General features: G+C 41.2%; 1 protein-coding gene across 5 annotated transcripts in view; it reads left to right on the top strand.

Annotated features, from left to right (window-relative positions):
- The first annotated feature begins 6,571 nt into the window (after positions 1-6,571).
- TLN2 (talin 2) overlaps positions 6,572-22,358 on the top strand; it is a 229,989-nt gene continuing 214,202 nt past the window's right edge. For 2 of the 5 annotated variants that reach the window (XM_064456644.1, XM_064456649.1), the window contains exon 1: positions 6,572-6,663. The gene's annotated coding sequence lies outside the window, so the exon portion shown is untranslated. Of the gene's footprint in view, positions 6,664-6,811; positions 6,905-22,358 lie in introns of those variants that run through there. The other 3 variants (XM_064456646.1, XM_064456648.1, XM_064456645.1) reach the window with 3 other exon arrangements.

A 22,358-nucleotide genomic window follows, 5' to 3' on the forward strand; every position in this document is an offset into this window, starting at 1 on the left:
GAAGACAAGGTGCTAACAACACCTCTCATTTTAAAGGTGAAGATTTTTCTATAACACTGAATCACCACAGTTGAAGAAATTAGCAAAAAATACTTTTTATTTCAGCAACAAACCTAATATATTGTAACATCTGGGGAGCCACAGATACAGCAATGTATTTCCTAAGATACCTGGCATTGCACCAGTGCTTTATCAGCATCCTTAAAATACAGGCAATTAAAAATACGCCATTGCTGCTGCATGATACAAGTTTCAGACAAAGCAAAAAGTTCAACATAATTCCATAGAAGTCACATCTGATTTGGATCACTCTGTATAATACCCAAGCAGTTTAGAACACCAAAACTTATTTTCAAAACTGTAATGCAGTATTTCTATGTGTCCTTTGTACAGCAAACTTAATATTCTGTCTTTGGATATGGACAACAAAAATAAAGGGCCAAAGTTTTAAAAAATAAATGCTAATTTAGTAGGTGCTTTTAAAAAGAATCAGAAAGTGTATATTTACACTCAGGAGTATCTGGAACCCAAAGACTCTATTACTTACTGTTCATTTTGAGAATTATTGCTTAGCTAGATGCATATGGGTTTGTGAACAACAGTCCTCATGTTTATTTTTCTGATTCTTCCCACAGCAGTTTTGAAAACCTGGAAGTGTTCATCAGACCAGAATGTAATTCAGCTGCAAACATAAATGTTAAAATATGTTTTTCAGAAGCCACAGGAGGCTTGTAATCAAAAAGCAGCTTGGGTTGCCTTCCAAGGGACAGTATTACAGAGAACGCTGCTGTTCGGGAGTTGAATTTTTCTGATGATAACAATACCACACTTGAGGGCAGCCAGACTGATTGACTAGGGGATCAATTTATGACCCTTCCACTCTGGGTACTATGTGGGATACAACTGAGAGGGATGTTACTCTTGTTCTTAGCCTCCTGACCTCCCACATTGCCAAATCTGTGTCCTATTAACTTTGGTGGGACTGACATTTTCTGTGGGAACCAGATCTGAATTACAATCCTACCCTTCATTCTCTACGAGCTCTCAAAACTGCTGTTCCCTTTAAGATTAAGTACCAAAACATCTCTTTTGTTTTCTGCAGTCTTGGTCTTGAGATAACCCTGTAAACTCATTCTCTCATTTAGAAATGGCTGATTATATTTCTCTTGCATGGTAGTTATATCTGCAGAAAATCAATCTCAAAGAGAATTTGTATTTTAGACTGTAATGTAACCACAGAGCTAAAAAAGAATTTGGTAATATCAGCTGATCCTACATTGACAGGCATCAGTCATGCCCTGTCTTTTCATCATAACTAAAATTAGCAGAGTTGACAAAAACTGGTAAGGTCATGACAAGATTGCTACAACTCTGTGCATGACCTTAAATACTGTAAGCCTCCTAACACAAGATGAGAGGGAGATGATCCCTTCAGTTACTTAATTTCTTTGAGGGTAGTAGTCCAAAGAGATTTTTTTTTTCTAATTAATTGATTTATAGAAGTTACTGTGCAAATCTGAAGAGTAAGATTCTGCAGTGCTACAATGCCCCTTTAAAATAATTTATTTCCTTACAGAATTGGGTCTGTACACATTAAGTGGCACCACTGAGAAGTTTACTGGAAGGTCTGGTTATTATAAGACTGAAAAGCCAATGCAAAACAAGAGTGCAACTGTTGTAACGCAATGATGCTGTGCTTTTTGTATAGTGCAGTGGTATGGAATAGATAAGTGGATTAGTCTAAACAAGAAGATACAGGAGTAGCCTTTACACCAGGCAAACAGTAAAATTGTTATCCAAAATTCCACTTTCCCTCCCTCACATACCTAGGATTTTCACTGAAAGATCCACTATCTTACACCTACTGGTGGATACCTTACATCTACAAGTAGAGATGAATAGTGGGGAAGAAAATCAGAACCATCCCCCTTCCTTTATGCCTTTTCCACACACAAGGGCCTTTTGCTGCCACTGCCTCTCAGCTCAGGGAGATCCTAGGATGTTGCTCAAGGACAGCAGGGAGTGGGTGATGACTCCAATACAAATGGCAGCAGTGACTCAAGGTAGCAGAGATGCTTACATAGTCATTGTAAAGCTCATGAACTGCCCACAATACCAGGCACTAGGGTATCAAAGAGACACACCGTGCATTCTTCAAACTAGAAGAGGTAGCCTCTGCAGTTTAAAGTACCTGTGAATACTCCTGGCAGTTAGTCTTAAGAACCCCAAATTATCAGAATAAACTGAAGAAATGGGCCAATACTGAGAAACTCAGTTGGCAGGGAGAGGTTCAAAGAGGAAAGAAAAAGTCCCCACACAAATACCCATCAGAAAATAATCAGCTTAGTATCAGAATAGCAGAAATCATCTAGAGGGATAACTTGGTTTACAAACGAGAGCTAAAAAGCCAATACAGAGGACTTCACCAGATTTTGAAAGGCATACATAAAATTGTAGTGATCCAGAAACTGCAGGAATCCTAAAGAAATTAGTAGTTTTTTCAGGACCACCTAAGTAGGTGTTAGTCAAGCAGAAGAAAAAGTTCATTCTTCCAATTATAAAGTTACAATTTCAACAGATATAAATTCAGAATCATGATCCATTTGTTTACCATGACTAAAGAGAACAGTACAATAAGAAATCATCTGAATTAGCACTACAAATCTGGACCGGGTCCTCAAAGCAACTTCCTAGTAAGACTGGTGGAACACCAGAGCCAGCTACATAGAGATGCTGCAGTATCTCCTGGCCTGATAGTTTTAACAAAGAGGTTAAGCAAACAGCAGTCCTGGAAAAGCTACACACCTTGCAATTGTACAGAAAGTTGTTTTCTTGGATTTCTCTCAGCCCTACATTTTTACGACCATACAATTTGTTATCACCCTGCGTTTTATCAGGAACACCTCAGATATCTCTGAAAGCATTTGCTTGGTCTCTTTCATATCTTTTAAACTTCCCTTTACTACAGTGCTTTAAAGTAACAGACAATAACTTTGGCTACTGATGTTTGGAACCAGAGGTATGTGATGCTGGCCACTAACATCTTACAGTCTCCACTTGTATTATTCAGCCCGCTGTTCCCTAGAGCATAATTAGGTAGAAAGTTCTTCAGGGCAAGGAGTGAGCTTTCATTCCATGTTTGCTTAGGGCCTAGTAAAATTCGATATCCTACAACAGTAACACAAACAATAACAAGATTATTAGAATATTAAGGAATTCATAAGTACAACAAGAAAAGTTAGTTTGTACCTTAGTATGTATTTGCTAGAAAGCAGCAAGGACCAGCTGCTTCAATACACAGCTGCTGCAATAACACAGCCAACAGAGCAGAAGCCTTCCAACAACACCCAAGCAAGGTTAACAAAACAGGTATTAGGACAGCAAACAGGCTTAACAAAGAACCCAAATCATTAGAGTTTCACATCAATAAAGCAGATCCAAGGCACAGCCAGAAAGTCAGTCCACAAGCCAGGATGATGCCTAATGAAGGCAACCAAGGTCAGTCACAGTCTAGTGACCTCTAGAACAGTTACACACACAAACCAGGTTCAAATTCAGACTAGAAACCCAGTTTACAGAATAGAGCCTACAGCAGCAGAGCCCATAACTACAGACAAACAACCCTACAACCTAGCTCATACAGTGGCTAAAGGCCCAGAGCTGAGCTTATATGGAGCTCCTGGGCCTGTGGGGAGAGGGTGTGGATGGAGGCCCCAGGTGAGGTTGGTCAGGGCAATTAAGGGCTATTAGTGCACTCAGAACCATTATAATGTTACTGCCTCCTAATACAAAAGTAATAATGACAGTGCTGATTTTCACCTTACACTACTCATTAAGGATAAGTTTGACTCATTATAAATATCATTTTTTATACCTGTGTCTTAAATTTATGTTTCAAGGCTTTTTAATGTAGTTATTAAAGTAGTCTGGTCACACATGCAAACACATACAGAATCTAGTTTACATGTTTGGGTATGATTTATGCTGCTTTTTAATGGACCTGCCTGAGACAGTGATTTAAAATGTATTTGAAGTGACAGATGAGAAAACTGTTTATAGCATACTTCATTGAAGGCCCCTGCACACACACACTCGACTAAGTTCTAGTTCACCCAAACCATCAGTAAATATGCCAGTATTGCTGTCATCCACAGGCTATTTTAAGTACCAAAGTCATAAAATAATTCCAGTACAAGGATTAACAGAAGGCTATGAATAAGTAAGACAACATTTATGGATAGCTTATGTAGATGTTTTATGCCTCTGTTTTGGGGGATTGTTTAACATCTGCCTCCCAAACTGTTCTTCATAAAAGCACATAAGGTTGTTGTAGTTCTTGCTCTTGACAAAGCACACTTACCCTTAAAGCTCTGGGGTTTAGTAATTAGGAGATGGAAAGATAAAGTGTTAGAACAGATGGGATGGAAGGAAAATGTAACCTCAGCAGTAAAGTCAGACGCCCAATAACATCTTAATTTTAGAAATGTTATATATATAAAGTCTAGAAATGTTATATTCTTTTTTTAAAAAAATGTTTTTTTCCCACTCAATCACAACAAACCATAAACATCACCTGTCACAGCTGGTAACTGCACCTGGAGTCTGATTTAATCTCAGAGATTATTATGCCATGTGCAGCTATGACTGCTATAATCAGTTTAACAATACTCCACGAAAACAGTGGCAGACTAAAGAGAAGTGAAAGACCAAAACTTCTGTAGAAATGAGAAAGAAGTTTTGGATTATGTGAGTACATTGAAGTAAGTGCTTTCAGAGTCATCTATACTGTGACTGTTTTTTTTCAAGGGAAATGCACCTATCTGCAAATTTTGATAAGTTGAAATAATGTAAAGGAATCAGGAAGTTATACTTCTCTATACGCATTGTACTGTGGCAAAAATATAGATATTTCTCATTACTGAAATAACAAAAGCTGTATCCTCAAACGACAGATTGACAGGATATCTCATTTATTATTGTAATACTGTTGTAATGGATTGTTGCTGTAGAACAAAGGTGTGTGCTTAGACCCCCTTGTATTTGGTATGATACAAACAGAGGCGGGAAAAGCTGGTTTATGCCCCAAATCAAGTCACTAGCTGGGTAGAAAAGGAGATAGTAAATGTGTCGGGGCAGTTTGGATCGCTTTCACAGTGTGCAGACTGTATCTATGTATTTTTTGTAACTTTGAGACCATCTCTGCCCACAGAGTTTTGTTTGAAGCCTCTGGTCAACGAGCAGGAGTTGTGTATATCTGGATAGCACTGACAGTTAACTGTATTGTCATTATGTTATATGTAATATATATTACGATATAACAAATAACATTGAGTTGCTGGAGCCTGTCCAGAGAAGGGCAACAAAGCGGGTGAAGGGTCTGGAGAAAACGTCCTCTGAGGAGCAGCTGAGGGAACTGGGCTTGTTTAGTCTGGAGGAGGCTGAAGGCAGACCTTTTTGCTCTCTACAAGTACCTGAAAGGAGGTTAGCAGCAAGGTGGGATTTGGCTTCTTCTCCCAAGCAACAAGCAATAGGACAAGAGGAAATAGCCTCAAGTTTCATCAGGGGAGGTTTAGATTGGATATTAGGAACAATTTATGTACTGAAAGGGTGGTGAGGCATTGGAACAGGCTGCCCAGAGAGGTGGTGGAGTCACCATCCCTGGAGATGTTCAAATAATTGTGTAGATGTTGCACTTTGGGACATGGTATTGCGGGCATGGTGGTGTTGGGTTGACAGACTGGATTATCCTTGAGGTCTTTATCAACCTTAATAATTCTATGATTTTGTGACAGAGCCTGGGTGACATCAGCGCTTCACAGGTGTTTAGGAGGGAAAGCTGCCCAGGCTCAGGGCACAGGTCTGGGCTGCGAGCCCAGATGTGCTCCAAGCATGCCTGCAGAACGTTGCCACCACGCTGTGAGCCCCCGGGACGAGCGCGAGCCGCCTATCGCGACAGGGAGCCCGCCCCGCCCAGCGCTGGCACGAGCTGCAGCGGCCGGAGGTTCGAGGCCACGCGGGCACCTCGCGCCCCCACAGCCGGCTTCATGCGGCCAGCGGCGGCCGCTCCGTCCGTAGTCGCTCCCCAGCCGGGGCTCGCTGTGCCCTACAGCTTTGTTTTCCTTCCCGCGCTAAAAAAATGCTGGACTCCTCAGGCCTTCTTTCTACATCTCCTTTTCACTGAGGAGCCCACGGTAACGGCTGTCTTGGGCGGGCAGAGCGGGAGCAGCGCTACCTCATCGCCTCGGCGAGGGCCGTGGCTGGCGGAGGTGCCGCTCCCTCACGCCCAGGTAAAGGGGGCCCTAAGCCCTCGGCCCGGCGAGCCAATTGAGGCAGGGTTCCTCTCCCGGCGCAACGGAGGGCTGGGTGGGCGGCAGCCGCGGGCCACTCGCGGTGGGCGGACAGGCGACCGCGGGCTTCCCGCGCCGTGGGCCTGGCGGCAAAGTGGGCCAGGACGGGAGAAGGGCGGTGGAGCGGTCCCGGAGTGATGACGTGCTTCCTGCCCTCCCCGGCGGGGGTCTGCGCCTGGAGTCCGCAGCGGCGGTGGCGGCTGCGGGCGGCGGCGGAGCAGGCGGGAGCGGGCAGCAGGCGAGCGGGGGGAAAGGAGAGAAGCGAGCGAGCGGCGGGGCTTAGGCGCTTTGCAATGCTACAGTAACGCCTTTCCCGGTAGGAGCCCGCGAGGACCCCCTTGTCCTGCCCTGCCGTTGCACGTTGCATGGAGTGTCTGGTCTGTGCGGAGCCGCCGAGAGGGGGAAGACTCCGCGCAGGGCTGAGCGGCGGGAGCGCGGAGTCGCTCCGTGCCCGCTGCGACTCAGCTGCCACTGGGTTTCGCATGTAGACACCGCGTTGGCCCCAGCCATCCTGGCAGGCAGGCGGCAGCTGGCGGTCGCCGGCCCTCCGGCGGCAGGTGGGAGCTTTGCGCCGTCCGGCTTAGCCTCGCCCGCGCAGAGCGCTGGCCGCCCAACAAGTTGCCGGTTCCAGGGAAGATGGCAATAGCCCGGCCTGATGTCGTGAGGGGAGCCGGCTTGCCGCGGCGCCGTAGGGGCTCCGCCGGCGAGCGGGCTGAGCCCCGGGAAGGGGAGAGCAGCCCCGGCTCACCTTCCCCTCGTCAGGAGCTGGGCCGGGGTGGGAGGGATCCCCGGCTCCTTTGGGATTTCCCGCTGTGCCGTATGGGGTTGGTGCGGGAGGGAGGTGCAGGGGCGGCCGGCCGGCTCCTCTCGGCCTGAGCGGGGGAGCTTGGCGTGGCCGGGCCGGCGAGTGGGTTTGCCCGAGGGACGGAGCTGTTCGCCGTTGGGCGCTAGCGGCGAGCGACCACGATGGAGGAGAAAAAAAATACCCCTTTTCGCAACATGTTGCGAGGCGACGACCTCCCAAGGACGATCGTGCCGCGTGTGTATACGCGTGTATCTGTGTCCATCTGTGTGTATGTCCGCTTCTTCCCGCCAGACCCGTGGGACGGCTGGTGTTGGAAACGGGTGGCAGGCCGGTTCCGGAGGGGAGGGGAGGGAAGGAAGCGTCCGGCCCTGCGCAGCCGGACGGGGATGGGTGAGTGGGCGAGTGAGCCGCGCTACTCGGCGGCGTCCCCCTTCCCCGGCCGTCCTTGGAGTGTGCAGCCGGCCCACGGCTCTGGGTTACGTGCTCCCGTGCAGCGGGGCTTCGTGCCAACGCGCAAAACCTACCTTGGTGGGAGGTGGCGGTGTGTGCTTGCAGAGGGCCTGTCCGTGCTGTGGGATGGGGTAACCCTGCGTGCCCTGGCACCTGTCTTTCTTCCATGCTACCCTAGCAGATGGCTGTGGGGTGTAGGGCAGAGTCTTGCTTTCGGGTGAGTAGAGGGCCCCGACACAGTGCCACAGTGTGTGGGAGCACCTGTCTGGGACCTGGGGACTCTGCTGTCTTTGTGCTCACCTTCTGCAGCACTTTTGTTCTGGTGACCAGCCACTTCAATTTATTTAGGCTCTACTTTTCGTGCGTTAAAACGCTGCAGCAGTGTCTAGTTACAAAGGTTGTGGGAATGTAGATTGACTGAAAAAAAACCCTCTGTCAGATTAAGCAATTGTCCCCTCCAAATCTTTTAAAAGTTTATTTTGTAGTCCTGTATTTTAGAGCCAAATTTCAGACATACTAAGTTTCAACCCAGAAAGCCAGTTCTGAGTTTGAAAGTATGTTATTTAAAGGCATCAGGAGTTCTGCATTGTCAAGAGAGCCCAATAGCTATGGAAAAATGTCTGTATGATTAAAAAGCAGATGTGCAACATGCTTCTGAGATTGCTCTTGCTTGTGTAAAACATCACTTACTCATATGTGTATGGCAGTGTGTTGCAAGTATGAGTGCAAGCTGGCAGCTTTAGTTATAAATACCTTACAAATTGTAGTATATGAAAAGCTTTCATATCTGAGATGATGGTCAGCTGTTCTTCCAGCAGTGCAGCTGTTACTAACTTAACTGTGAATTAAGTGGGCTGAACTACCTTTTCTGCTTTAATTTTCAAAATGTGAAATTTTCAAGGCAGTGCCTTGAAATTGAAGATTGCCACACAGCTGGGGGGGCAGAATCTCTTGCCTCTGGGAAGTGCATTTCATGCAGGTTCTGTAATGCCTCATTTAACTCACTGGTCACTGCAGAACTAAAGGGTTAAGTAGAATTTTCGTCTAGCTTATCTGGTAGTGGCAAAGTTATTGAGCTTAAGTAAGATAAGAATCCTTTTTTTTTCTGGGTGCCAGTCTAAGTCTCTGGGTTAACTGTGACAAACTTGGGCAATATTTAAGTTCTGAATCTCAGTATAAAATTTGATGAAGACTGTAGCAGTTTTATATACGATAACCATTCATTTTATCATTCAAATTATAACAGTTTACTCTGAATAATTGTACTATGTGTTCTTAGAGTAACATCTGTTGCATGATATCATGTAATGGAATGTGTTACAGCCTAATTTAAGTTGATTTGAAATGTTGTCCTTGCACTGTAGTAGTGCCTGAGAGGTTTTTTTGGTGTATATGTGATGGATAGATTGGTTATGAGTAGGTGATGCTGAGAAAGCTGAACTTGCATTGGAACTGTGAAGGATTAAGTAATTTTACTCAGAGCTTGGTTTGTTGCACAGTTTTACTTAGACTTCTTTCATTGTTTGCTAGCTAATCCACTGAATTCTACTTACATTAGGAAATGCATCTATAGTTATAACTGATTAGTACAAAACACTGCTATATTAGATTCAAGTCTTTTATTTTGGAGGGGGACGAGTGGGCTTGAAAGAACTATCTGGCTGTGGCATAGCTTGAACTGCATAATCTTGATCAGGACTTGAAATTTTTGCTATGAAAACCTCTTATTTGGTATTGTTTCTACAAAGATTTGACTCTGCACAGCAAGGATGTTCTGAAGCATTAATATTTGGATTTTGTCACTTTATATGCTTACTTATATAATATTTATCTATTAAATCTGTGCAACTGCAAGGTCTGGGCAGCTTCCAAAGATGCCAGTACGTAATTAGTCACCACCACTAGACAAGAGTACAGACATTCGCCTCCATTTCTTCTTAGGGCTTTGTAGCGTCACATAGCTGTTGGGATATCAGTGTTGTATGTTCATGAAATGTGAGCAATACCATTTGCTGAAGCATCACTTCAGTCCATAATTTTAGCATTAAAGCACTGAAAACGCCATTTGAAGTGATTCTCAGCTCCTAGTCTTGTCTGAAGCTTAGAGTTTTCAATAAACTGCCAAATGTGTAGGCATCCTAATTTTTTTTTCTAAATATGCAGAGTTTCTTGCTAAGAAGTTCTTATCCAGATGCTGCCTTTGCACTAGGCCATAATTAGGAAAGTAGTGTGAATGTGTTTACAGACTACTGTATCTAGCTTTCAAAAATTCTTTTTTTCCATGCTCTTGAGTCTTTAAAAGGTTTGGCAAGTCTGCTTATGCGTGTTTCTGCAGACAATAGAATGTTGATGCAAATTAAGAATAGCAAGCAAAATGGTGGGTGTTGTTGCAAATGGGGGGAGGCTGTCTTAATAAGCAGTATTTTGCATATTAGGTTTTATTTGTTTACTTTTGGATTTTAGTGTGTCAGTTGGGACAAATGTTACTGGTATATAGCTGGAAACTGTAGTTTCAGATAGTCCTGTCTGTTGGGACCTGAAGGGGAATGCAGGTTTTTGCTTCTGGGGTTCTGCTTTTGACTACACATGGTTATAAGAGTATAAAATAAACTGAATTGAAAAACTTTTGGGGGCAGGGGAGATGCAGATGATAAAGCAGAGTTTTTTTTCAGAGTACCCTGGCTCCCAAGTTCCAGAGGCTGTGTTAAGCAGAATAATCTAGGCTTTTGCAACTCTGTGGATGAGATTGTGGTGATTACAGACATAGTGTTGTGTCTTAAGCTCTTTTATACCTTATTTTTATTGTTGTGATTAAACAATCCATTCCTTTTCGAAAAGAATGTCTGGTTGCCTTGAAGGTAGCCCAGGCGCTTAGATGCGTAAGTGCTAGGCTGATCCACAGGATGCTGAAATCCTGGGTCTGATCAGTCCTTACAGAATTGTGGTCTTCTATCCTGGGTGCAGTGAAGACATAACTTTTGAGTGAGACTGGTATGCTTAGGGATGAGGTGGCGAGGAGCCTGTGGTTAGTTTTGATGCCAGGCTTGTAACTGTATACATTGAATTTTCTATGTTTCTGTCCCTGCTAGTGCTGATGAAAACCCATTTCACAGTAGTGTTAGAGAACCATTTCCCTGGGTGCGTTTTGTGCACACACGCTTACCTTAGAATTGAGTTTGAATTAGCCTGCGTGTTTGAAGCAATTGTGATACATTTTGGTATTTTCCCCTTCCAGTTGCAAGCTGGGGTTCCATCCCCAGAGATCCACCCCCTCAATTCTCAAAGCTCCAGCCCCTTTTTAACCAAGCATCATCATAAAGCTAGAAAACGCACTGATTGACTTCACAAGGTGAGGGTGATCATACAGCAAAAAAATCTTGCCTTAAAATATTTGTATAGTACTACAGTGCTGACTTCTTGTAGCCCTTTAACTTGGCAGCAACCCATTGAATTTCTGCCAAGATGGGTCAGGCTGGCACTTGAAACTGCTTTCCTTGCATTCTTACTAGGTAGCTCATCTTTCTGTGTTTGAGCAGCAGGAAGAAAGTGTGAACTGAAGTGAATTGTAATTGAACCTTGCATCTTTCTATCTGGCAGCTTTTGTAAGGTTGAGGTTTCTTATTTCCATCAAAAAGTGACATGTAATGCAGGAATAAGCAGGAGGCTCCTAGTCTAAATGGCAGCAAATAACAATTGAGGTGATAAAGAATCAATGGTACTACATGGGCTGTTTAGTTTTTCAAGTTGAATAACAATATACATTTGTCAGCTGTGGCAGAGGGATTTGTTACTATAGTATATCAAAGTGCTTAGCATTTTGCTGAAGTGTTTGGCATAGCGGTGTGAGAACCTTTTAAACAGTAGTTGTGTAATGCTTTCCTTATTACATATTCTTGTTTATTTTCATATAATGTTATCTCTTATCTTTCTTGAAAATTGATATCTGCAATATGGTAAATAACCCTTTGTTTCAGCTACGTCAAGTCTAGCTTATACTGTGGTTTGTTTACAGTTGTTTGTAACGGTTGTTACAGTTGGTTTACAGTGGTGGTATGTAATAGTGGGAAAGCTGTGATTTTTGTGGAAGTTGAGATTTAAAGTTCAGGTATAGATGACACAAATATGTGAGCATAAAACAGTTCCAAAAAATCAGGCTCGAATTTGTACAGGTGGAAACATTAATTAGCCTTAAAGACATTTATGGCAGGTACCTTTTACCTTCGTTCAATTTAAATGTGCCAAATGCTGTATAGCAGGAAAGTGGCACTTGGCAGAGAGAATGGAAGCTTCAAAGGCAGGTTATGAATGTCTGGCAGAAGAAAAGCCCTAGATAATCTAATGAGAGGGATTGTGGCAGCAATGTGGTGGTGGTGTAAGACTGAAGCACATAATGTTTAGACACTCTAAAAATTATTAAATACCAGGACAGAGTCAAAATTTAGCAGTGGGGCTACAAATTAATGTAGAATAAATGAGATCAGGAAGTCAAACTTGAATGCTACAGTTCCCTGTAGCCTGCAAGTTTTGTAATTCTTCCTTGTAGTTTTCCCATTTTTGACTAAAAGATTTTCTTAGATTAATTTTTGTTGCGGTATAAGGAAACATCTCCTGTTGGCAAGGAGGTATCTGAACTATCTGGGGAAAGGATCAAGTGGGAGCCACTGCTGCACAGCAGGAATGCAGGGTCAAGCAGAAGGAACCAGTGGCATGTCTCCTGGGTCAGGGTATCACTAAAGACACTATTACAGGGAGGAAGAGATAAATGTCCAGCTTCAGTTTAAAAACACAAAGGCTGTGGGAAATGAGATCACTCTATTGTGATGTTTAAAGTACTCTTTGGAAATGGTATGTGCAACAGCTGAGGATATACAGACCCCAAGTGAGAAGCCAAGATCTTGTAGTATGTACCAACCCTGAAAAATATTTGTTTGGTTTTTAATTAAAAAAAAATCAGTGGCTGCATTTGTGGTTGTGAGTAAGATCCAGATCAGCCTGGTTGTAGCTGGCTTGCCTGTTCAGCTGCACTGTGATACTAACCAGACTTAAAAGTAGCTGAGGAGGAGAAGCATAACTGAATGTACAGAAGACTGAAACCTGTAAAGAATGGGTAGTTAACTAAACTTTGCCCCTGAGATTGGACAGACCAGACTATGGATTAAGTACAGAACAAACCCAGACACAGAGAGAAGGGGGGTTGCAGTGAATCTAACAGGCCGTGTCTGAGGCCTTTGAATTTAGAGGATGTGGATATGTAAGGAGTCAGTTCAAATGGGCTTGCAGATGCTGTATGGGTGAGTGATGTTTTGTTCTTTCTCTGTCCTTAGAGAGCCAGGAAAGCAGAGGCTTGGCTAAACAAAATGAATTTTTCCCAGGAGCTGGAAGATAGTCTGTTAGTAGTGCCACCTGTATCCATTGCACCAGCTGTGGGTAGTTGGAGGACTGAAGACACTTCAGTCTTTGTCCTCTCCTTTTGTACACTGCCTGTTGTTTTGTTCAAAATGGCCACCTCATTCCAGAACACGCAGATACTTACCTCTTACAGGGAGATGCTTAGCCAATGCTGTGTGGCTGTTCCTGAAAGAAAGTGGTCCAGTCTTGAAAAATCCCATTGTAGTGGTCACAGCAAACCACCCAACATCAGCACAAAGCCTTTCTAGTACCATGGAAAATAACTGTTTGAAGCTTGATGATCTTGAGGAAAAGAACAGTTACGTTCAGTAGGTGACTGCCTAGTGGGACAGTAGTTAGAAAGCTCAAGTATGCAAATTTCTTGCTAGTATTTTTGAGGGGGAAGGAGGAAGTATCACTTTTGCTGTCCTAACAACTTTTTTGCTGCTGCTGCTAGGTTTGCAGCACAGGCCCATCCATCCCAACAGTTGATGGTTGCCCGAGCAACCATCAATAATTCATATATTTCATGAGTAAAAATACTCCATGAGAAGATTTAGGGAAGTGGTATTTGTTCTCAGATGACTTATCCTTGAACAGTACTCTTAAAATTATAATTCTTTACTACTTGCATACTTTTTGAAAACAAATGCTTTCAGCAGCCTTTTTGTATTGATTGCCATGATGGTCAAGGTGCTAGCCAAATCTTAATCCATTCTGTCTAATAAAAAGCAAGATGTACGAAATAAGAAACCGTGGGATTTGTGTTTCACAATTCTCTTGCTTTCCTGTAAGGAATCCCACAAGACAAAGCATTAAATATTGGGAGGACCTGAGCGGAAAAGCTATTCTTAAAGTTTTCATGTCAGAACTGTGGCCAACTTTGTAAGGACACTCCAACAGAATGGCAGGGCTTTAGTGGCAAAGAGATGAGGCAGAACAATACTTTGACTGTGGTACAAGTGTGTGGTTAAGGTGAACTACTTAAGTGCAGCAGTTTTTAGAGATTATTTAACACAGGTAAACAAAACCTGCAGTCAATTAGAAGGGTAGATGTACCCTGAGGAACCAAGCAGACCACTACTGAAACAACTCTTAAGGCCAGGCTATGCAAGTGACCCAGTAATGACTCTGAATATCTGTGCAGGAAAAATGTGTTCCTACCTAATGAAATTATCATTCCTTTTCAAAGATAATTTGAAGTTTGAAGTGTTAAAAATAATTTTTGCCTTCATACAAAAAACCCTGTTACTAAAAATTAAAACCGAAATGCATGTGGATCTTATTACAGTCAGCAATGGCCTTAATTTCTTTGGGATAGTATTACCAGCCTACCAGGTCATTTAAGGCAATACTTTCCAAAGATTATTTTTTATCACGCATTCTTATCAGTAAAGATTTGTGAGCATGCATCCCCAAAATATGAATATTTATTTATAAATTATACACATATGATGTGCGGAAAGCAGACTCCACAATCTGTAAGATTGTAAAGTAGGTATGTTTATTCAGCGCTGGGCAGCACGGGGGTTAGTCCCAGCAAAGTCGTGCGCACCCGCGTGATAGTTTGTCTTAGATTTATACAGTAAAGCATTACATATACATAAGACTTCCTAACACGCCTATACATATGCATGATCTTTCCCTGCTTCATATTAAAATTAGCCAAAAAAAGTTATTTCCATAAATCTTTCCCAACTGAGCTTGCGCAGTGCCTCCTCGTGGTGGTGATAGGGGGTTGTAAAGATGAAGGCTGCTGGCTCCTCTTCGTCACCGCTAGTAACCTTTTGTTTTTGCGCAGACTCAATTATCTCTTGACACTTGTCCAAACTGCAAAGTTGGTTTTAGCTGGTTCTTGAGACAATTTTCTATCCTTATCAGGAATTTGTCCTTCGCTGGTGGATTCCAGGCCTCCTTGCTAATTATTTTACACAGCGGCTAGATAAGCGTTCTGCAACAATTAACTTTCAGCTGGATAAGCATTCAGCAATAGAACAGTTAACTTGTTTTTGCATCCTAAAAGCCCCTTCCCCCTTTCACATATACTACTGTAGTAGTATTATATACTGTATAAAACAAAAAATAGAAATTAAGAAAGGATGAGAGAAACACTTTTTAAGATAAAGATTAGTTTTATTTCTTAAAACCCTTTTTGCTCATTAAAAAAAATCTTTTAGTGAGAGCTATGTGACTGAATATGCCTCACTTTTTTTTTTTTAAATATTGGTTTAACAAAACTTAGGTACAGCTATTTGAAGGTTTGGTTCTAAGTTCAGTTTATTTCAATACTGGGTTTTAATGGCTATCATAGCTGAAAAAGGCACCTCACAAAGATACGTAGATCCAAATGGAAGAAGTGCATTGTTGGTTGTGCTTACTCAACAGTGATACTTGTTTTCCACTCCCATAGGCTAATTATGGAAAAGTTTGTCTTGGAATTAATCTATTAAATTTTCATCTCCCCTGATGTCACTTAGTTGATCTTGCAAACTAATGGGAAAGTGTTGCATTCTTCTGTTTTTAACAAAAGCATTCAAAACCCCCTGAAACTCTTCTTTCTGGAGATTTGTAAACAGGTTGGGAATTACTGTTTCCAAGTCTTTTAAGCATACAGATTTGAGAGGTTTTTATAGGTGACACATAATTTTCAGCAACAAAATAACTTAACAATGGAAACATTTCCGAATATCTGTTTTCAAAACAATCTATGGAGAGTGAGTTTCTTTTGAAAAGCAGTTGCTTTTTTGCTCACTCACTCTTAAAATGTCAACTTCACCTTGAAGGGATACCTTAAGTGTGTATTCTTTTGAAAATATCTGCTAGGTAGCATACTACTGACAGCCACTTGTCATCACAGAAAAGGTCAGCAAATTTTGAACAGTTGTCTTTGTGGAAAAAAATGTATAATGCATCTTTAAGTTTAAGAACTCTTTTTAAGCACTTTGCCACAGATACCTAGCAAACCTCTGTGTGGAAATATGACTTTCATGGTCACTCCCTATCTCATTACAAGGTATTGTAAGGATTCTACTATCTAAAGATCTTGTTTTTATAAAATTATCCGTATCAGTGACATCCTGTAGCACTTCGTGCACTTCTGGCTCCAACTTTACTGCAATAGCTTGCCTGTGAATGATGCAGTGAAAGAATTTCACATGTGGTTCTATCTGTAACCTTTACACTGGAATATTTTTTTTTTTTTTAATTCCAATCAAAGCAGCTTCTCCATCAGTGATTACACTTGCAGAGTTTTCCTGTAAAACATTGTTTCTATTAAAGGAATAACTTACCATTGAGAATATGTTGGGTCTTCTCCAGTACATCTTTCCTGTAGCAACTTGCAAAAAAGTAGTTCCCAGTATATTTCATCACTGAAACAATCTAGCATATACCGTAAGATGAGACATATTAGAAACATCCATACTTTCAGCCAACAGTATGGCAAATCTCTCACACTGTATAATTAGTTCTAATACTTGTTTTGTTACTGAAAAACGCGGTAAAATCAGAAACAACTCTTTAACACCAATTTAGTATTAAAGAGCAGGCATTCTTTATTCATGGCGCTGGATGCATGGGGGATTGCTCCTCCTAACGTGCATACTTTACACATTTTCCCATGTGATTTATATAGACTAAAAATACACATTCATTTTATCCATACATATTCAATATTATTCTCTTTGGTGATTGGAACAAACTTGCTCGCTTCACATGTAAATTACTGTGCAGGCTCAGTTGTCCTTTCCCATTTTTCTCTTCTGAGTAGGTGGTATTACTTGGGTTGGTGGTCCATGAGTTGGTGGTCACAATCTCCCCCTGCCGGAATTACCTTTTACCTACTTGGTTCTTAGTCTTGGCAGTCCTGGCCAGTTTTCTCAGTCCACTACACGAAACCACATTTTGTCATCCTTTTCTGACAGAAGCATGTTGTCTATTGTTTTGTTCACATTAATGATTACCTAGGGACTAAAATACAGATCAACAGATACACTGATTCATACACTCCATGTTCCCATAATATAACAACATCTCTGGTTGATTAATTTCATCACTTTGGTTACAGTTTCTTCAAATCTTTGGGTGTTTTCTATGCATCTTCCAGCAGTATTTGCTGACAAAGGAATGCCATATTTTCCATATATTATTTCAGCCCCCTTTTACTGCAGCAGGATGACCAAGTCCTTTCCCAATGGTATGTGGCTTTGTCTCTTTTGCTGTTAAGTGAGAAATCTTAAAAGAGGCTTCTGAAGATTTATGAAGTTCAGTGATTTTTTTCTTTTTTTTTTTTTTAGTGAAGTACTATATTGAGTATCACACACTTGAAACCACTGCTGAAGAAATTATAGAGATTTGTCCTCGTGTTCTGGGTGCTTAGTTTTTAAATGTCTTGCTAATCATGTTGGCTTCATACTATCATTAACTAATATCTCAAGGTACAAAGTACACTTAATGTGAGGTTCATCATTAATGATGTAAATGCATATTTCAAATAGTAATCTTCATAATTCCAGAGTTTTTTGGCTAACTTTTTGCCAGATCTGATTAATTGTTGATTTCACCTCACAATACGTCTGACAAGGAGTTTGTACTGGGGGTAGGAGATCAGTTGATGCACATGGATTTTGAAGCAAGAGCAAAATCTGTCATGGCATCTGTGTATCTGATGTAACACTTCGGAGTGTGCAGGGTCAGAAGTAATTTGAGCAAGATGGCAACTGTACGGGGCCCTAAACAGTTTGTGCATTTCCCTGGTTAAAATTTCTTGTCTTCACTTGCGTCACATTCTTGTAATTTAAATATTGTATTTAGTAATGTGACCTACTTGTGTTGTGATAGCATGCAAATTTTTGTGAGCATGCCTTTGAGAATTGTAGCCTTAGGTCATGCCAGTTAAACTTTTAGAAGTAAGCATTCTTAAATGATGGAAGTTTTGTTGGTTTGGCTGGGTTTTTTCCCCTCTGAGACTTCCAAGAAGGGACAGTAATTCTTATTCAGTTTGTTTAGTGGCCAACACAAGGTAGTTCTCGTCCTGCCTGAGGCTACAGCGTCTCACATTAAAGATAAATTTAAAGTACCTGCTAAGCATCTGCTATCAGGCACCAGGACTGTCTTGGTACCCACCCAATAAGTGTATCTCTTCACGTACAGCTCAGCTTTCCGTAGCTGTCTTGTGAGTTGTAAGGAATGAAGTACAACTTCAGCCCTGAAGAAAATGCAAAAGCAAGGTGGGACTGCAGATAACGGTCCTTTGGGTAAAAAGGGAAGGTAAAGCAGGGAGTTACTTTTTGAAAGTTGTTTACAAGGCACTTCTTAAAACCAAGGGAAAAAATATAGAATGATGACAGAAAATAAAAGAATAAAAAGAAAAAGGAGAAGTGTCTTTTTAAAAAGCTGTAGTTACAGCTTTGTAAAGACTGAAGAGTTTGCAGTAGTGTTGTATTGACTAATTATTTTTTTTTCTGGACTATATACGCATTTCGGACTTCTTGCTTAAGGTGTATCTTCCATGATTTAAACCAAAATTGCTTTACTGCCTGTGGTATAGTCTTTGTACTACCATGATCAGATACAGAAAGCAGCCATCTCTTCATAGAAACAGACTTTCTAGAACAGTTGTAAATATTTGGTACCAACACTTCTTTCTGATGTGTTTAATAGAACTTTTTTGGTTTTTCCGTCTTGAGGTAAGTTGTTCCTTAAGAAGAGTCTCCAATTTAGCTTTCTTTTGTTTGGGACATTTTTCTTTATGTATATTCTATGAGACTTAACTCTCCCATGACACATGACAAGTGAATCAGGATGGTGGAGGCTTGTGCAAGTAAAATTTATCTACATTTTGGACCTGTAGTGTTTAGTATAAGTCAGTTATTTTCTTTCTTCCTGGTAAATCTATAGATGCTAGTAATACTTATGCTTGTTGGGAATTTGCCATTTGAAATTTAAGCAAGTGGTACTCAAGATATCTCCAAGTAGCTTAGAATTAGAAAAGCTTTCTTCTGATGACATTCAGGGGATATTCAACTAAGCAATAGCATTATGGTTCTTTTAAGTAATAAGCTAATGAAAACCTAATATTTGTATAATCAAGGTTGCCTAAGGAGTATGACTGTCTTGATAGTAGTGAGTGGAATGCAGTCTTTTGACAAGTGTTGGTCAACAATCTTTTTATCAGTGTGAATGTGTCAGTGACCATTAGATAGTGAAACAGCTGCACATATGATAGAGGAGCTGCAGCAAGTAGGACAGAGGCTAGTCTTTGCTTCTCTTTAATGTTTCTTGTTGTTTAGAGATGGAATCCTTGCACAAAACCAGCTCATTCTCCAGAATGCAGCTGATGCAAAATGAGGCCAAATGGAAGTATTTGCAGAAAAAATTCAAAATTATATGGCTTGGTGAAGAATGTAAATGGGTGTATCTGGGTTATTGTTAGGCATACTCTGGTTCAGTAATGGATGTCTTGGGAACAATGAAATGAAACTCAAGCGGTAGGCGCTATCTTGGTACAAGTTTGTAATAAGGAATTTGTTCAGCAAAAAAGCTTTAGCGTCATGTGGAAGACAGAAATCCTGACTAATATTTAACTAAAGAGTGGATTTAGAGGAGAACTTTGAACACTGAAAATGTGCGTTTCCAGCATCCCTTTGTTTCCATTGAAGGCTTGTTTGCTTATTCAAGAAACAAAGTAGAGATCAGAGACACCATCAACAAGCATTGACCTCATAGTGAAGTCTGGTATTGGGGCACATGGATGGCTCCAGATTGCAGCTTATGTGGCTAGATATGTAGAGGTTCCTGCGCTTGTTGCTACATATTAGGATATACTTACTTTGAAAGTCTTTTTTGGCACACAGAAGGGAAAAGCTTCCCATCTCTTTTGTGGTGGAAAACATTAATCGGTATGGTGCTCTAAAGCTACCCATCAAGATCCTTTGTGTTGAGAGGATACCTTTAGGAGGGTTTTGCTAATATCTGCTTTGTGAAAGAAGACTTTTCTATTATGCAAAGCTTTGAATTATCTGTCTGGTACAGAGCGAACAGTGGTTGCTTAAGATTCTCTGACCTAGATGTTGTACTGCAAATGAATGATACAGTGCTGTATCTTTCTAGTGGAATGAATAAACAACAAAAGCACGCGAAACAAGTATTTAGAAGAGTCTGATTTTTATGCTGATGTGTTAAACTGTTCTGAGGTGCACTGGATGGAGCGGACCTTCATTTCAGTTTGTTTATACTGGTAGCTAGCGGTTTCTAAATGTCTGTCCTTAATTTGCAATAGTTGTTTTCTGCAATAGAACAGGGAGGAGTGTTTCCTGAGTATTTGAGAGAAAATAATATATAGGCAGAAGGCAATGCTTACCAGGTGGTGGAGAAAAGGAAATTCCTAGTAACTTGACTCTTAAATCCTTGAATGCGGGGGGGGGGGGAATCTTGTTTTCCCACTTGTGCTCTCCTTTTCCCATGCAAGCTCTGTTGTCCTGCTTTAGTGTCTGCTGTTTAATGATTCCAAATAAATAGGAACTTATGTTTAGTCCTACATTAAACAAAGTATAGACAGGAAGAGGTTTGCACACTTCTAGATCTATACGAAATGTGTGTTAATGTTGATGCCTTCTCACATTGAATCAGGTGGTTGCATCTTCTGAGCTGCTGTTTCACATTCTTGTCCCACTGAGATACCTAAGCAACTGCTTTGACTGCACTTAGTGTTTTTTAAGGTGGTGTTAACAATCATGTAAGCTGGAAATGCAAAACAGAGATAGTTATTGTTTAGGTCTCTGTGGTGACCATGGCATCCTGAAAATTAAAGAAAATCTATTTGATTTTTCCAAGGCCCTAGGTCACACCATACACGGTATGGGTTCAGGCTTACAGCTTAGAAAAGTGCTTCTTTAGGCAATGTAGAAAACTGCACATAAAAGATAAAATAGAAAGCACAATTTTGTAGTTATGAGGCAGGGGGACTGTGCTAGTGTTCAAGTAAAGAAAGATTTTCTGGTGTTTTTTTGAGGAGGTTTATAGAGATGAATTGCACCTTATAAATGACTCCAAAAGCATTTTATGCATGGTAGTTTGGGCTGCCTCTGTAAAGCATCAAAAGAGTAACTTTGTTCTATGACAGTTACTACACTTGAAAACAATGCAAGTTATTAATGAGATGGTGAAGTTGTGTTTTCTGTGGCATATACTTGGTATCCTCTAATCTGCTGAACACATTTTCAGTTATACACAGAGGCACAAGTCAAAGCCTTTGAAGCGCTATGGAAATCTGTGTACATGAGAGTAATGGCTATGACGGAATGTGTGTGTAAAATAAACATGTATATGATGTGTTGAATCTGTCTGAATGGGTACCAACACAGCCTGTGGTCCTGGTAGTTGACTACTGAAGATATTTCAACCCACACATCAAAATAAATCCACCTAATTAGTGTTCATGATCAGAAAGAACTATATATTCATTTATTTTGAAGTATGGAAATAATCTAATTTTAAGATTATTTGTTTGCCTTTTTAAGGGTAAATAGAAAGACCCAAGAGTACATGGTATTGATTTTGAATGCTTTAACATGGTTATTGTAAATCAGAGACAAGGACCAGTCTTTGTGCTTAAGCTGCCAAAGTGTCTAGACATGAATTGAAATCTGGAACTATTTTCATAGCATTCTCTTACAGAGACTGATGATGTATCATACCCTGTATCTATGAATTACTGGCATCCATTTTTGGTTTCTGCATTCTCTCTTGGAGAAAAGTGGATTTGATACTTTAAGGCCAAGTTCTGTCATCTGATACTTCATTCTCTTCACACAACGTGTAGCCAATCTGTGGACTCAGGCACTTTTGGGGATCAGAGCTGGGTAGCCATATGGGCGGGATTGATGTGGTTACGCATGCAACAGTAGAGGTCCTCAACTTCAGCCACAAACAGCACAATTTAAGTTGAGAGCCTAGGGGGAACCATTTTGTCCTTGCATTGCATATATAGGGTTGGCTGAGCGATCAGGATTTTACCCTTCTCAGAAGGGTAAATGAAATTTCTTTGTCAAAGGGTGAAGGCAGAGACCTTGATGGGCAAGGGGGAGGTAACTGTGTCATAAGAAATTGAGTTCCTGAGCCCAAATGTTAGGTTTGGATTTGAAAAATTAAATTGCAGTACTGGCTTTGTGGGCCTATTTTGACCTACGGGTTGAGTTTGAGACTTTGTTAAACTTGCATCTCTCTGTCCCTTCTTTCACATCCCATTCTCCAAGAATCTTTCATATACTCATTGAGCATGATGGAAATAACAAATTTGAATTGGTGTATTTTGGTGATACCTGAGAAACTTGGAGAGTAGATTTTGCACATCAGTGTTAAAAGCCTGC

The sequence above is a fragment of the Phalacrocorax carbo genome, chromosome 7 (assembly GCF_963921805.1).
Source record: "Phalacrocorax carbo chromosome 7, bPhaCar2.1, whole genome shotgun sequence".
Lineage (NCBI taxonomy): Eukaryota > Metazoa > Chordata > Aves > Suliformes > Phalacrocoracidae > Phalacrocorax > Phalacrocorax carbo.